Raw genomic sequence first — 16,911 nt, forward strand, 5'->3', positions numbered from 1 at the left:
ATCAATTGGCAACATAACTGTATCATTCGGCTTGGCAACAGAGCTTCCCACCTTGGAGTAATAATGCAGACAAACGCGCACGCGTGCATCATAATCTGCACATTTTGTTTGTTTTTATCTTATGCTTCATGTCTGAAAGAACCAGAACCTCGTTATAGTTCCATCGAGATTCTAAAAACAACCTTCACAGAGTGAGAAAATAGTCAAACCAAGTTAGCAGTACCGCAAGTAACCCTTAATTCTCGCATGAAGACACTTACAACTCAAGTGCTCAATGTGTGTATTCATTCCTATGGTTTTGTACAGTGTGGTTATGCTATAATAGAATTATAAAGGATTATGTCGAAAGAATTTTACTTACGATACTACGTTGGTCATTTAGGGAAATTTGGTCATGAATTTCTGGAATTTGAATTCCGACCAGACGGAAAACTTAGGTACGCTAATAACTCAAATTATAAAAATGATATTATCATTAGAAAAGAAACTTACGTCCATCGCAAAGTGCAAGAGGAACTGATGCGAATTGTTGATGAATCTGACATTATGCAGGAAGACGACACATTATGGCCTCAACCAGATCGAGTTGGACGTCAAGAATTAGAAATAGTGGTCGGTGACAAACATATTTCCTTCGCTACAACAAAACTGGGTTCTCTTACTGATGTCAATCAAACTAGAGACCCGGAGGGTTTAAAAACATTCTATTACTTAGTACAAGACTTAAAGTGTTTTGTATTTTCGCTAGTTGCACTGCATTTTAAGATCAAGCCTATTTAAATGTCTCAGTGTTTGATAATTGGGAGTAAATAAACATTTCTGAAAGAAATGAGAAATATAATTCATAAGATGTGCCAATATAAATATATTTAATGGAGTGAAGGTTAGCAACATTTCTTTTAAATTCTTTATAACAGTAAGTATTTGCTTTAGTTTGATTATAAGAACAGATGGCGGGACAATATATGTTGATAAATTATAACATCCTAAGATATCAGCGAAGAATTCTGATCTTTATCTTGCCATTACACACGTCTTTCGACACGAAAGCACTCAAGAGGTTCAAAACGTCCCCTTCCAAAACAAGACCTCCCATTGTTGGCCTGTAGATACGAGAGACAACGTTTTTTATGGATGAATAGGTCAATAATTTCGTAACTCTACCTTCCGACATGGAGACCAGGAAAGGCACCGACTACTGTAACCTACGTTAATGTCTTCTTCATTTTTCGAAGAGTCGGACTCCCTTCCATTATTTCTCCCCTGATCAGTGTTAATAGAGGATGGTTACCCAGTTGTACTACTTCTTAAAACAATAATCATCACAACTCTTCTTCTGCTGCTTCTTGCCCTTCTTCTTCTTCTTTTCTTCCGACACCCTCATCCAGGGAGCTCCTGGTCGGGCCTTGAATCATTGACCTCCATCCACTTCTCGCACCTCCTTCGAGACACAAAACCAATGACTAATTAAGATCATCTAAATTAGTAGTAGCTTGCGAACAAACGTTCAGGTGCGTGACAAAAGTAAAGGATGAACATCTTTCACTCTAGTTATACATCATCAGGCCTACAAGCAGAACATTAAGTGCCAAATTCTTAACTCGAATAAAACTGTAGGCCTAACTAAATGTCGAACTTTTTGAATAATTTCTGAAACAGGGGTAATATTACAGATTAGGGATACCAAATTCATCATCCCAATTTTCTTAATCTGGGTGATAATCGTGCAGTGCATGAGTAGTAGAGTACCGGTACTGATGTTTTAAACGAGTGAGTGTCGCCCTTGCAAGCTGCACCGTTTGGAAAACCCCGGCTCGAGCTCAGACCTGACCGTGGCCACTTGAGCATGCATCTTTCCGTGGTTCTCCTACCACCCACCTCATTCTACAAGCCTTATTTCCAGTCTCAGGAATCCCTTTCCAAACAAAACCATAATACAACCGTATTACCATACTAGAAAATACATCGAAGTAACACGAACTCCCATCATGTTTTATTGTGTAAACTGCGTTTGATAACAGCGATGTACCTATTCCTAAAACGCAACCACAGAGGCAGTACAATAGTACGGTACCTGATTTAGGGAATCAATCCATCTTACAGGAGTCAGAATACTCTCGCAATAGACCTACCTTAAAACAATGTTTCACAATACCAGATACGGCAAGACCGGCGCGAAATGATTGCATATCGGTAGGAGAAACTTACATTATAAAATGAAAGAAGTATTGAATATCTAGACTTAGGCCTGACAAAAATGTGTTAAGTCTCTGGTAAGACACCAACTACAGTATGGTTCCAGTGCATGGGACCCTCACCGGGATTCATTGATTCAAGAACTGGAAAAAAATCCAAAGAAAAGCAGCTCGATTTGTTCTGGGTGATTTCCGACAAAAGAGTAGCGTTACAAAAAAAAGTTGCAAAGTTTGGGCTGGGAAGAACTGGGAGAAAGAAGACGAGCTGTTCGACTAAGTGGTATTTTCCGAGCTGTCAGTGGAGAGATGGCGTGGAATAACATTAGTAGACGAGTAAGTTTGAGTGGCGTCTTTAAAAGTAGGAAAGATCACATTATGAAGGTAATGTTGGAATTGAAGAGGACAAATTGGGGCAAATATTAATTTATAGGAAGGGGAGTTAAGCATGGGAATAACTTACCAAGGGAGATGCTCAATACATTTCCAATGTCATTGAAATCATTTAAGAAAAAAGCTAGGAAAACAACAGATGGGGAATCTGCCACCTGGGCGACTGCCCTAAATGCAGATCAGGATGGATTGATTGATTGATTGATTGATTGATTGATTGATTGATTGATTGATTGATTGATTGATTGATTGATTGATTGATTGATTGATTGATTGATTGATTGATTGATTGATTGATTGATTGATTGATTGATTGATTGATTGATTGATTGATTGATTGATTGATTGATTGATTGATTGATTTAACGATGCGAGAGGCAGTGTTACGAATTTTACTTCCTAGAAGATGCAGGGTGTGAAACATCCAGCTGTGTAAGCTTTGGTTTTTAGTTAAGGTTACTTCTTTACACGGAGCTATTGACGATGTACTGAAATGATATAGCGTATGGCTTTCAGTGGCGGGATGTGTCCGAGAACTTCGGCTCGCCAGGAGCAGGTCTTTGATTTGACGCCCGTGATGAGGATGAAATGATGATGAAGACGACACATATACCCAGTCCCCGTGCCAGGGGAAGTAACCAATTATGGTTAAAATTCCCGAGCCTGCCGGGGATCAAACCCGGGACTCCTGTGACCAAAGACCAGCACATAGTTGCCATCCTGTTATCAAACCTTACTCCACAATTATGCACTGTAATTTGCCATTATTTATCAGACTGTAATATGAATTTATGAGGTATTACTTTTTCTTTTCTACCACGAAATGTATGTACCATAACTGTATGCTCACTCTGTAAATGCTGGCCGCATGGTCTTCCGAGGCCTAACGCCTTTTTTTTAGGACCAACACACTAACCATTTAGCCATGGAGCCCGACTACGGTAGGTATTGTAGTCCTAGAATGAAAACTGGGCCGTCCAGAGTTCCTAGCTCAAAGAGATAAAGCGCTACCTAACAAGCTTGTTCGGCAAATAACAATGAACCGAGACATGGGATTCAAAGTTCACCGTCAGATATCTCTGAATTAGTATTTGGAGGTTTCTCCAAGTAAAGTACCTTCCCGAATGTACTCGATGCTTGTTTCTGAATGTCCAGCCTCCAATTCATTTCTTTAGTTACGTGCTGTATATGCAAGGAGAGGAGCTGCTCGACTAAGTGGTATGTTCCGAACTGTAAATAGAGAGATGGAGTGGGAGGACATCAGTAGACGAATAAGTTTGAGCGGTGTCTTTAAAAGTAAGAAAGATCACAATATGAAGATAAAGTTAGAATTCAAGAGGAGAAAGGAAGCGAGCTGCTCGACTAAGTGGCATGTTCCGAACTGTAAATGGAGAGATGAAGTGGGAGGACATCAGTAGACGAATAAGTTTGAGTGCTGTCTTTAAAAGTAGGAAAGATCACAATATTAAGATAAAGCTGGAATTCAACGGCAGCTCTGGTTTCCCTTCAGTATAAAAACTCTCAAAACCTCGCTGTACGTGGACGTATCTTCGTAGCAGCACCTCCAGTGTCTTTTGATCGGCCGGGTGGCTTCTTCACATCTATAATAACAGCTCCCGCCGACCTGAATCAGTATAACGGCCGACTCCTACTTGGATGTCAGCCTCCCAATTACGCTCAACAATGACGACCACCACAACGACTTCCGCCCTCAACTTTTCCTTCCACTCTATGACGACTATTACGTCATCCCATCCTACACCACTTATGTCCTCATCTTTCTCCGTGCCACAAACTTTTCCTCAAATCAGTGTACAACCTCCTCGCTTTCTGCGCCTGTCTCTTCGTCTGCACAGCCACCATCTACGACATCGTCAACTCCAGCCGCATCAGCATTGGCCGCCCGTCAACCAGCATCACCGCCATCAACATCAGATACAGTCTTCAGTTGCGTCGACCCACTCATCTCCGTAACAGAAGTCCAACGCCAGCTACGCCTTCACGCCATACCAGTCCGGAGGGCGTTTCGGATCTTCAACACCACGGGCCCAACATACTTAGTGCGCCTACAGCTACCCACTGCACAGTGGCGTATACTGAGGGCTACCAAGGCTATCAGTGAAGCCCAAGCCTCAAATGAGAACGATGGAAATCTAAATCTTATTGTAATGTAAGCATCTGACAGATTATTCCATTTACAAAACTTGAAAGCATTGAGAAAGAACGTCGCTCGTATTTCTGAGAGCATGGCATCGGAGACTAACATCGCAGCCCAGGCCTTCGGCCCACTCCCCTCGACCATCCGCGCGAGGCTTGCTGGCGAATGTCGGAATAGTGCGAGGAACGAGGGGATACTAACCTTCAGCTGTGCTAGGCTTCGGTCCGTCAAATCGCCGCCGCTAACGAGAGAGACAGCGGTGGAAAGAGAAGGCCCAAAGACTCGAAGTTCTCCGGTAGTGTCCGAATTGATGGAATTCACCCATGTGCTACAGTATCACGAGTTTGTTTTTGCATGTGTAGGACATCTTATGGGTTGCTTATAGTTGGAAATTATTAGTAGTATATTTCAGTTGATCGCAGAACAATTTTAGTTTATCTGAAGTTATAGTGTTTAACGTGACTGTGACCTTGTGATGTTACTTTTGTGAAGTGGCTGAACCGTCTGTAAGTAGGTAGATAAACCATTCACGCAACTGAAATATGAAGATAAATTGCTGATAATTAAAAATGGTAAGCCTGCCCCACCTCTTACTCAGTTACAGTGTGAACAGGAGGAGAAAAACTAGAATCCATACAAAGGGTATTTCAACTTAAGTAAGTATGAAAAGTATTTGCGGTTATGTGGCTCATGCGAACTTCACAAACTTTATTGTTGGCCATGCTTATTGTCTGCAACTGAGATAATAATAATAATAATAATAATAATAATAATAATAATAATAATAATAATAATAATAATAATAATAATAATGCATAGCCTCTGGAAAGGCTTGATGGTGACCTGTGAAATGAATGGTGAAGACGTCATAAGCACCCAGTCCCCGAGCTAGGGGAATTAAGAGTACGAGGAGGCTGATTCGTTGGCTACAATCTACATTGATCAGGTGTTGAGTATTGGCAGTAGCAGAGGCTAGAGCTTGTGAATCATCCTTAACACAGCAGCTCAAAACCCTTAAGGCTTGACGTTCACTAAACCAACTATCGAAAATGGGTAGCCTAAGTCTAGTGATAGCCCATGTCTTGATTGCAGCATACGCCACTGCCACTGCAACAGCCGTCGACCATCTCATTGCCACTGGTGCCCCCATCTACGGTCGTCTCCATAACGTTGAACCCTTTCGTTCCTCTCCACAATCTAGATAACCCTTTCCCCCCACAACGTCGCCGCACCCGGCCTAATCATTCTCCTTTTCAACCACCCCACAACGTCCGTCCGCCATCTCCCCCATTTAATATCTCCTTCCCACCGCCGCCAACACTCGAACATTTCCGACAACTCACAACTATACTGTATCATATCGCCTCCACACTTTACCACCTCACCCTTCCCCGCAACTTCCATTTAAACACTCCCGTATAAACGTCCATTTCTTCCCATCTCCATAACCAAGAGATCCCAACTTCTCTTCTCAATAAATATTCACATCGCTTATCCATCCTATTCATTCAGTCACATCGCACTGCTCTCTTCACATCTCCCGGCCCGAGCGAGAGCGTCACTCTCTAGAGGGCCCGCCCCGCCCTTCGGGCGGGGAATGAAAACGTGAAAACGTAACGGAATTCAAGAGGACAAATAAGGAAAAATATTCCTTTATAGGAAGGGGAGTTAGGGATTGGAATAACTTACCAAGGGAGATGTTCAATAAATTTCCAATTTCTTTGCAATCATTTAAGAAAAGGCTAGGAAAATAACAGATAGGGAATCTGCCACCTGTATCAACCCGAATTCATGTTATGTTCTTGGAGCCATTATTCTTATTGTAATAGCATCATGATCATCATCTGTTTACCCTCCAGGGTCGGCTTTTCCCTCGGACACAGCGAGGGATCCCACCTCTACCGCCTCAAGGGCAGTGTCCTGGAGCTTCAGACTCTTGGTCGGGGATACAACTGGGGAGAATGACCAGTACCTCGCCCAGGCGGCCTCACCTGCTATGCTGAACAGGGGCCTTGTGGAGGGATGGGAAGATTGGAAGGGATAGGCAAGGAAGAGGGAAGGAAGCGGCCGTGGCCTTATGTTAGGTACCATCCCGGCATTCGCCTGGAGGAGAAGTGGGAAACCACGGAAAACCACTTCCAGGATGGCTGAGGTGGGAATCGAACCCACCTCTACTCAGTTGACCTCCCGAGGCTGAGTGGACCCCGTTCCAGCCCTCATACCACTTTTCAAATTTCGTGGCAGAGCCGGGAATCGAACCCGGGCCTCCGGGGGTGGCAGCTAATCACGCTAACCACTACACCACAGAGGCGGACATTGTAATAGCATACCAAACATAAAATTTTGGGTCGTTGAGTGGACTGTCGTGAATTAGACATGCGACCACGTGACCAATACTGGCTATCCTGCGGATTTACATGTCCATGTAAACGAAATCGCGCCTCAACAGTGTATACCTCATGTCGGCTCCGTAGATAACTGGTTAGCATGCTGACCTTTGATCCAAGGGCTCGATTGGGGGTGGTGAAATGTGATGTTCATTAGTTATTTTCTCTGCCTTGGGAACTGGATGTTTGTGCCGACTTCAACATTAGATTTCATCCTAGGTAGGGCCCCATCCTCACGTTCACGGGCGTCAATTCGAAAAACCTGCACCAGACCACACCGGAGGCCACATACGTAGGTCGAGTCATAAGTCATGGCAACTAAACGTTTTTCTCCCGAACAGGAGACAACACGGAAAATCTAAGATATGCATTTGTAAACGTACGGTATGTACTTGCGTATGATGCCACTAGATGATGTATGTAAACAACAGTGTAGGTCTAAGCATGCCCCCAAGTTCAGTGCGTGAGTGAGAGCGTCATAAAATGGAAGTCAACAAGCAGGAGCAACGATCGAATATTAAAATAGCAGTTCTCTGCGGCAGAAATGCACGCCAATGCCATGCAGAGCTGCGGGAAGCATTAGGTGTGCATGCCATGCCCTTTAGAACAGTGGCGAGGTGGGTGGAAACGTTCAAACAGGGTAGAGTATCAACTGTCGATTTGCCTCGCCCAGACCGTCCAGTGTCCATGGACAAAGATTTTTATTACAATTCCTTTTTGTTGTGCTGATTGCGCTGTGCAGTGTGAACCAAATGTCCATTTCTTTTCGACAACGCCATAATCCTACACGATAACGCAACAGCTCACACAGCAGCCATCGTTCAGCATCCCTTACAATAGTGGGGATGGGAGGTTCTTCCACACCCTCCTCATTTGCTGATCTGAGCCCATGTGACTATCATCTAATCCCTCAAGTCCAGAAGCCATTATGTGAACAACAGTTTACTAACAAGCATTTAGAAGAGAGGTGCCACACGTTAGCAAATAGTATTCAGCGCCTGCCCCACCACTGGCAACGCACGGTGGAAACCTTGGGTGATTATTTTGAAGGTCTGTAACCAGTGGAGACCTGTCCTTTGTATGTAGTCTTGTGTATTTGCTGTCTATACCATAATAAAACAAAGTTTACCAATGGCCTGTGTTCTGTCACTTGCCTACGAGAATCTCCTGAAGTCAGAATTTGTCTTCAGGCAATATGCATAAATACATGCCCTATATTTCCAAATGCATATCTTAGATTTTCCATGTTGTCTCCTGTTCGCGAGATAAAAAATAGTTGCCATGACTTATGACTCGACCCTCGTATTATTTGCTCTAAATATCAGACTCTGAATTTAATTCACCGTTTCTCAACTGAAAGAGCCTGCAGCTGTCCTTTGAGCTTGAACTTCATACTTCAGTTGCTGGTACTGTATTCTGTAAGGTTTAAATTTCAGATTCGATCAATCATTCAATCAATCACCATTGATCTGCATTTAGGGCTGTCACTCAGATGGCAGATTCTCTGTCAGTTATTTACCTAGTCTTTTGTTCAATGATTCCAAAGAAGTTCAAAATTTATCAAATATCTCCCTTGGTAAATTACTTCTGCTCCTCATTCCTCTTCTTCTAAATGAATATTTGACCCAATTTGTCCTCTTCAATTCAAACTGTTAATTATCTGAACATTTTGTTCATATTCAAGCTCTTCAATCAGGGGTCATTCTGATTCCCTTGTTATGTACTGTACACTCGAGTGCCAAATGCATTGTGGTAAGTACCTAGAACCATTTAAGATATTCTAGTCTAGCCAAGAGTACCAGTAACAACTCAACATGACACTGACATTGGGCCAGGCTGAGTAGCTCAGATAGTAAAACACTGGCCTTCAGAGCCTAACTTGGCAGATTTGATCCTGTCAATCAATCAATCAATACTGATCTGCATTTAGGGCAGTCACCCAGGTGGCAGATTCCCTATCTGTTGTTTTCCTAGCCTTTTCCTAAATGATTTCAAAGAAATTGGAAATTTATTGAACGTCTCCCTTGGTAAGTTATTCCAATCCCTAACTCCCCTTCCTATAAATGAATATTTGCCCCAGTTTGTCCTCTTGAATTCCAACTTTATCTTCATATTGTGATCTTTCCTACTTTTATAAACGCCACTCAATTCATTCGTCTACTAATGTCATTCCACGCCATCTCTCTGCTGACAGCTCGGAACGTACCACTTATGTCTCAAGTATTATTACAATATCATAAGTCCACCTGTTCAATACAATACAATATGATCCACTATTTCATATGGTCAAATATTTTTATACATAATACATAAAAGTAATAATAATACATAATAATAATACATAATACATAAAAGTATGTATTATGTATAAAAATATTTGACCATATGAAATAGTGGATCATATTGTATTGTATTGAACAGGTGGACTTATGATATTGTAATAATACTTGAGACATACGTCAACTTCAATATGGAACCAAAATGAGAATAGTTACTTGTAACGTACCACTTAGTCGAGCAGCTCTTCTTCTTTCTCTCAATTCTTCCCAACCCAAACTTTGCAACATTTTTGTAACGCTACTCTTTTGTCGGAATGGTATTTGAAGGAGCTCAAACACGTCAGCCTCATGTTGGTAGATTTACTGGCAAGTAAATAAACTCCTGCAGTCTCCAAAAACTGTAAAAGTAGTTAAGGAGACGTAAAACCAATAAGATTATTCATATTGATTGGACACAAGAGATCGGGATACGTTTAACAACACTGTATTGGTAGCGCCTCAGAAGTTCCTCACACTCCTCCAGAATTCTACAACCATTTCTACACAACTTGGCCAGTCACATGATGCATTATCTTGCCACAGTATAGCAACATTCTGGAGGTATATAAAGTCCATGATGGTCAGTACTAAGCAAAGCAATATAAAAATTCAGCAGTAATATGTTTATAAGAACCAGTACCTGCCATTATTACCAGCCTTGCTGTCAGAGTTTTTAATATCCTCATATCTGCACCACACCCAATTTCCAACCTGTCATACTCATTGCCATGTCCTCAAGTACCCAGATGTTAGGCAGCGAGTGACATTTTCATACCATTCATAACATAGACTGACTGCATGAACAACGACATCGCTAGCATCATTCATACCTCAAATATTTACTGCATGAAGAATGTGTGGACTATTTTATCCTCCACTGAAAGGCTGCAACAGAGAAGTCTGGATCCATGTCTTTCTTTTGTGTGTACTCTATCCTATTTCATCCAGGTAAACAACAAGTCAAACTTCTTACAGAACTTAACTAACTTGAATTCCCATCTGTTGACCTGCTGCTTAAATAAGAATGAATTAACATAGTACTGTATGCGGCTCATCAACCACAAGAATTTCTACCTGTATGATTTGAGACAGATAACAATAAAGGCTTAAGAAAAGTTTTATTAGTTCATATATTAGAATACTTTATAATTACCAAAAGCCACATGCTTATTTGATATTAATGAAACATCTGAGTTGGGAAGAAATTGAGTAAAATTAATCAAATTACATGTAACAGATACATTTTTTTAAAGCAATATTTACTCATAATTCTTTCTTTCCACGAAGTGCAATTCTTATTATAATTTACTTCTTGAAATAAAATTGTAAAAGTTACATCGCATCAAGAGTTTGGCAACTTCGAAGTCCCAGCACTTGCAGGACGGTAATATGCACTCCTTCATTTACTTGCAGCTTCTTGTGGTTACTGGTAGAGATTCAGAAAATCATGCATGACAACTTTATGAGAATACACGTGGTCAATAAAGGAACTGGAATTAACGCGTGCCAGTGAAGGGGTTAAGAAATCTCTATTCCCCTATTTGAATAAATATTCTGAATTCATTAGCCCTCAAAATAATGAGAACATGAGTGTAAAATGATAACAGCTTGGGAGCAATCATTTTGAAAATTTCAAGGTAACGTAGTTAGTCTCACTTGGTGTGTGTGTGTATGTCAAAGGAGGGAGGGGAGACCCCCTGTCGGTGGGGGCAGTAGAATAACACCCACGGTATCTCCTGCCTGTTATAAGAGGTGACTAAAAGGGGCCTCAGGGGCTCTCAACTTGGGAGAGTGGGTTTACAACCACAGGGCTCTCAGCTGAGTCCTGGCATTGCTTCCACTTACTTTTGCCAGGCTCCTCACTTTCATCTATCCTATCCAACCTCTCTTGGTCAACTCTTGTTCGTTTCCAACCCTGACGGTATTAGAGCATTTTGCATAAGAATCTGGCGTGGCTGCACGACGAAGGAAGGCGGGCAAGTAAATGCATGTACTGGAAGGGTTTTGATGCTGTCATTGATTAATTAGGTGTAAGTTTGCTATACTTTGTAATTTCATGTTTTTACCCGTATTGAACTTACTACTAGTATTTACAATTCTTGTTTTTATTATCCATTCAATTCAATGCATAAAATGTTTATTATCTCTAAAGAGATATTACAAAAAAATGTTTTACTATTAAAATGTATCATTAATGGAAAAGACGTTAATGACATAATACTGATGTCCAACTCATATTAAATATGCCCAATTAATTGAAAGATTTGACTAATTCTCGTTTGTTTCTTGATTTTTCAAATACTGTTAGTGTATTTATCGGAGTTTCAAATGAAATTAATTAAATTTAAAGGATTAAACTTGCAGTATTTTCTCTATTGTGTTTTCGTTAATTGAGAACTACATCATTAAGGGACTAGCTGTAGTACTCGGTGTTGCCCGGATAGTTTCTGAATATTTACCTTTAAGATTTGTATTACCAGTTACTGTAGTTGTGTGTGAAGTGAATTTTTATAGAATTCCTCTTTGACTTGCAGATTGATATGTTACAATCTATTATGTAGTTTTAGAATTATTTAGATGTGTGTGATTTCAAGTTTTAGATTATTTAATCTTCGAGTAAAACTTTCTCCAAGTGGAAGCTCGAATCGACTGGGAAGTATTTGATCCTGTCAAAAAACCATCGCACTATAGATACGATGTACAGGATTTCAACTGTCAATGAGACTATCCGCCTCTCACCCCCTAAGAGATAAAAAATCGGGATTGTCACCATTCATCTCAGTGACCCCGAAAACTGTGAATTCGACACTATTTTCAATTATTTTTATATCTCACTTCCCCTTCTCCCCCACCCCAAAGGGGGCTGAACATGAACTTTAAAAAATTTGGAGTGTCACTATTCATTTCAGCGACCACGAAAATTATGGATTCGATACTGTTCTAGATTATTTTTATACCTTACCCCCTTTCCCCCTGCCCATAAGGGTGCTAGGGGTGTCTTACCCCCATGTGGTTTGTCTCCTGATACTAAATCGTAAGTGCACCAAATTTGGTTGAAATCGCTCCAGTAGTTTAGGAGGAGATGTAATACATACACACATGCAAACAAACAATGACATTTATACATATTATTTTTACACTTCACCCCCTTTCCATCCCCGCCTAAAGGAATCCTATGAGTGTCTTACACAACAGTATATTTTTTCCAGATAGTAAGTCATATGTGTACCAATTTTGGTTGGCAGCTATGCCCAAATGTACATGCATAATCTCGCTGCTCTAGAATCTTGGAGCTGACGTTGCCATGGTTACAGCAGTTCATTTTTTTTATCCGATTTCTAGAGCACAGGTAGTGTGGTGCCAATATCTCCATAACGGTTAGTTTTAGGGCCTTAAAACATGGTTTTCGGGCCTGAGTTTTGTTCTTATCAAGGGGCATAAAATTAATGAGTTATCTTTATATCTCCCCCCCCCTCAAATTGTTTTGAAAATAAAATACAGCCCATGTTACTCACTGGCAATGTAACTATCTATTGATGAAGTAATTTTTTTTAATTGGTTCAGAAGTTTTTGATTCTATCTGTTACAAACAAATATACAAAATTTTCCTCTTTATAATATTATTAGTATAGATGGATCACTGGAGGTTTATACTCTGTTGTGTGCATCATACTTGTAGTCTTCACAATCCTCAACTGATTTCAGTCGGCCTATATTCACTGGTCAGTTTGTTGTTTGGTGTAGTTTAAAGGGACACCAATAATTGTTATATAAATGTGACGTGTTGTATACTGCAACATTATGGATGGTTGGGTCCCTTTGTTTCGCTTTTTTGTTTAGTTGTGCTTGTTGCAATACTTTCTTGTTTAGTTGCGCTTGTTAACAAGGGGACACAACCATCCATAACGTTGCAGTATACAACACGTAACATCTACAATGATTTAGCAAATGTCATGGGATAGTCACCTAATAGCGTGTGGGGCCTCCTCTGGCCCTGCGAACTGTAGTGAGACACCATGGAAGTGAGTCGACAAGTCCCTGGTAGTTCTCTGGACGCAGCTGACACCAAATCGTTTGCAGAGCGGTCGCTAATGCTGGTCTGTTCGTGGGTGCAGGATCCATGGCACGGAGCCTGAGTTCCAGGACATCCCAGATATGCTCGATAGGATTCATTTCAGGGCTCCTGGGTGGCCATGGCATTCGTTGGACCTCCGCTGCATGTTCCTGGAACCATTCCTGGGCGACGTGGGAGCGATGTGGCAGCGCGTTATCATCTTGAAATGCCGCAGAACCATCTGGGCGCTGGAAGGCCAAAAATGGGTGGAGATGGTCTCCGAGCAGCTCAACATACCGCGTACCATTCAAAGTCTCTTCCAGAACAACTAAGGAGCCCATTCCATACCAGGAAAATGCACCCCAGACCATAACAGACACACCAGCGCCCTGGACCACACCTTCAAGGCAGGCGGGATCCATCGCTTCATGTGGTCTGCGTCATACACGGTGCCTCCCATCGGCATGATGCATTTGAAATCGTGATTGGTCCAACCATATCACGTTACGTCATTGTTCCAGTGTCCCTCCCAGGTGACTGGCGACAAATGCACGTCGTTGTGCCCCATGACGTTGGGTTAACAGTGGCACCCGTGTGCGGCGCCAGCTCCCATACCCCATAGAACCCATGTTCCTATGGAATGTCCAGTGGAAGATGTGTCTAACACAGCCTGTGTTGAATTGAGCCGTAATTTGTTGCACGGTTGCCCGTCTGTCACTATTGACAATCCATCTCAGATTTCGCCAGTCACGGTCATCGAGGGTGGCTGGACAGCCGGTCGTTCGTCTATTGTGGACCGTGACACCAGCATCCAAACATTCACAATACACCCTGGACACGGTTGATCGCGTGAAGCCGAATTACCGCACCACTTCCGAAATCGCACTTCCCATCCGTCGGGCACCGACTACCATACCCCCTTCGAACGGTGTCAGCTCACGACGACGTTCCATGTTACACCTGTCACATGCACAGCCACTGCTCACAAGGTCTCCTATACAACTGCCACTGGCACAGGGGACGTGTGGTGCGCAGACAACACACCTGCGCATCAGTGCTCCACTATCCCATGACATTTGCTCAGTCAGTATATATAACAATTATTGATGTCCCTTTAAACTACACTTAACAACAAACTGACCAGTGAATATAGGCCAACTTAAATCAGTTGAAGATTGTGAAGACTACAAGTATGATGCACACAACAGAGTACAAACCTAGAATGATCCATCCCTTAATAATGATGTAGTTCTTAATTAACAAAAACACAATGGAGAAAATACTGCAAGTTTAATCCTTTAACTTTCACTAATTTCATTTGAAACTCCGATAAATACACTAACAGTATTTGAAAAATCAAGAAACAAACGAGAATTAGCCAAATCTTTCAATTTAATTGGCATATTTAATATGACTTGGACATCAATATTATGTCAATAACATCTATTCCATCAATGATACATTTTAATTGTAAAAAAAAAAATTGTTTACTTTTTGAGTAGCGACGACATTTTATCAATATGTAATTACGTCTAGTCTATTAATGATACAATTTAATTGTCAATTTTACTTGTTTACTTTTTAAGCAGTGACAAAGAAAATTTATTGTGTAAAACATTTTCAATGAACATAATTATTGTAAGTAAGGTTTAATGTATGACTCAACCTTGAGAAAATTGTATAAAAGATGGCTGACGATGCTCGATACAGCGAGCGAAACATGTCCCAATAACGTTTGTATTGTAATGTCTCTTTAGAGACAGTAAACATTTTATGTATTGAATGAATTGAGTGGATAATAGAAACAAGAATTGTAAATACTGCTATTAAAGTACTCAAGGCCTAGGGAGGCTTTCATTTTCACGCCCTTCATGGCCCTTGTCTTCCTCTGTCCGGTACTTCATTTTTCGAAGTGTCAGATCCCTTCTATTTTTTCTCTGTGATTAGTGTTAATAGAGGATGCTTGCCTATTTGTACTTCCTCTTAAAACAATAATCACCACCACCAGAGATCAATAGCTTAACCACTAAATTAACACCCAGAAGCCTGAGGTTCGAATCCCGGTCGATCCTGGGTTCAAATTTCCATCTCAAAAATCACGTGTTGTCAGATCCCGACAAAAACTAAAATGAGCCTGGGTGGCTCCAGCGACCCGAGAAATAGTCGGGATATGTTGAAGAAAGAAAGTTATGTGTACGTCCCCATCAGCTGGCATACAAGGCCTAGATGTCACTGAAGAGGCATACAAAGGAGATGAGTGGTAGCGTAGTTTCCTGTTGCTTTTCTCACCGAGCCAGAAGTTGCTATTACGTATCAGTCTGCCAAGCCCACCAATCAACCCAGCAAGTGACATTTTCATACCATTCATAACATAGACCAACTGCATGAGCAACGACATGACTAGCATCACTCCTACCTCAAACATTTACTGCATAAAGAATCTGTGGACTATTTTATCCTCCACTGAAAGGCTGCAGCCGAGAAGTTTGGTCCCATGTCTTTCTTTTGTGTGTACTCCATCTAAGCGCGCTTTCTGAGTAAATAGGGAAAGTGCTCTCAGTTTTAATTACCGAGTTGACGGGGTGAAATATTCTTACGGGAATCACTGTTAACTACCTACGAAGATCTTCATTGGGGTAATCACATAAATGGGATAGTAAATACAGGGTACAGATCTCTGCACATGGTTATGAGGGTATTTAGGGGTTGTAGTAAGGATGTAAAGGAGAGGGTAAGACCCCAACTAGAGTATAGTTCCAGTATATGGGACTCTCACCAGGATTACTTGATTCAAGAACTGGAAAACGTGCCAACAAAAGCAGCATGGTATTTACAGTTATTTAGATTTTCTGACAAGTCATTTAGGAACATGGAGAACAAGACTGGTGTCAGGACACTGCCTTGAATTATGCCTGCTTCTGTCTGTTCCCAGTTTGAGGTATTAGTGCCTACTGATACACATTGTTGACATCCTGTCAGATATGACTGCAGCCAAGATAAAGATGTAGGGGAAAAATTGATAGCTTTGAATTTTTCCAGCAATCAAATGCAGTCAAATGCTTTACTTAAGTCTAATAGTATGAAAACTGTCATTTGTCCTTTGTCCATTTCTAATTGAATGTCATTGGTAACTTTCAGTAATGCTGTGGTGGTCCTGTGTTTAGGTCGGAATGCTGATAGATATCTGTCCAGTAGGCAGGGTAATATACAAATTGGTCGAAAGTCTTCTGGGTTGCTTGCGTTCCCCCGTTTTCCTACGTTCCCCTGTTTTCCTAAAGATCGTATTATGGCACACTTCCATTCAAAGTTAAAATTTCATAATTGTTCCGTATTGAACTGAGAATTACAATAAAATAAGATATATTTAAGGATCCACCTTTTCAATACAATACAGTTTTGCTGTGTAAAT

General features: G+C 41.2%; 1 pseudogene; it reads left to right on the forward strand.

Moving 5' to 3' along the window:
• The first annotated feature begins 339 nt into the window (after window positions 1–339).
• LOC136883277 (protein mago nashi homolog pseudogene) lies at window positions 340–780 on the forward strand (annotated as a pseudogene).
• The last annotated feature ends 16,131 nt before the right edge of the window (window positions 781–16,911 follow it).

The sequence above is a fragment of the Anabrus simplex genome, chromosome 1 (assembly GCF_040414725.1).
Source record: "Anabrus simplex isolate iqAnaSimp1 chromosome 1, ASM4041472v1, whole genome shotgun sequence".
NCBI classification, from domain to species: Eukaryota; Metazoa; Arthropoda; class Insecta; order Orthoptera; family Tettigoniidae; genus Anabrus; species Anabrus simplex.